The sequence below is a fragment of the Haliaeetus leucocephalus genome, unplaced genomic scaffold (assembly GCF_000737465.1).
Source record: "Haliaeetus leucocephalus isolate CR32 unplaced genomic scaffold, Haliaeetus_leucocephalus-4.0 Scaffold566, whole genome shotgun sequence".
NCBI classification, from domain to species: Eukaryota; Metazoa; Chordata; class Aves; order Accipitriformes; family Accipitridae; genus Haliaeetus; species Haliaeetus leucocephalus.
This window is the reverse complement of record NW_010973002.1, coordinates 4408141-4409155: the sequence shown is the minus strand read 5'-3', so window position 1 is coordinate 4409155 and position 1015 is coordinate 4408141. Positions and strand designations below refer to the sequence as shown.

General features: G+C 46.2%; 1 protein-coding gene across 1 annotated transcript in view; it reads right to left on the bottom strand.

The window, feature by feature from the left end:
- Window positions 1-341: 341 nt before the first annotated feature.
- The window catches only part of LOC104838117 (twist-related protein 1-like), a 1980-nt gene continuing 1306 nt past the window's right edge, over window positions 342-1015 (bottom strand). Inside the window, exon 3 of the mRNA XM_010577664.1 lies at window positions 342-609. The gene's annotated coding sequence lies outside the window, so the exon portion shown is untranslated. The remainder of the gene's footprint in view (window positions 610-1015) is intronic.

Below are 1015 nucleotides of genomic sequence, written 5' to 3'. Positions count from 1 at the left end.
CCGGATCTATTTGCATTTTAACATGGGTCATCAATAAATAAATAAAATGTTTATTTTTTTCTCAGAGGAAAAATAATAATAATAAAAAAGTTAGGAACCGGGTATATAACAGCTTGAGCCCAGCTTATTCCCCCCTAAAAAAAAAAAAAAAAAAAAAAAAAAGGTTTTCATCTCTACAGGGATATTTTTTGGTTGGTTGGTTGGTTTCATTCAAGAATGAAGAAAGTCCACAATAATGTATTTCCTTTCATCAGTGGCTCACAGGCAAGACCTCTTGGGAATGCATGCAAAAAAAAGGCAAATAAAAAAAAAGTTAAATTCCAACATTCTTCGTCAAAATTAAAAAAAAAAAATCGAACGATTCAGACTTCTATCAGAATGCAGAGATGTGTGGATTGTACCGACGCCCAAAGGGTAGTCACTGTCCAAAGCCCTTGTCTCTTTCTCTTTCCTTAAGTGCTCCCCACGCCCTGCTTTGAATTTGGATATTGCTCTTCTAATTTCCAAGAAATCCTTGGTACATTTTTTTTTAGACAAGACCAAAAAAATCGTATCCAACTTCAGAGTCTCTAGATTGTCCATTTTCTCCTTCTGTGGGAACAATGTCATCTGCAAAAACCCAGAGAGGGCGGAAAACTCGTTACTGAAATGAAAGACACACGTAACATCTACCTACACCTCTCTGCCTCTGGAAATACACACATCGGGCACGAACAGAGGAGGGAGAAACGCGTGCCTCTGCCGGGCAGGCGGTGCGGTGACCGTGTGACACCCCAGCCCGGCAGCCAGCGGTGTCAGAGCCGAGGGAAGGGGCTGCTGGGGCGGTAGGAACCGCTCATCGGGAAGCACGCAGGCGGACACGGATTCACTTCAAAATACTAGCAGCGGCAGCGGCAGCGGCAGCAGGAACCATCCCAGCAGCCCCGCTGGCTCCGCGGCGTTTGGTGAAAAAGTGATCTCAGGCCGGCCCCATCTGGCTGAGGCACACCCGCACCGCCGCCGCCTCCCCGCCCGC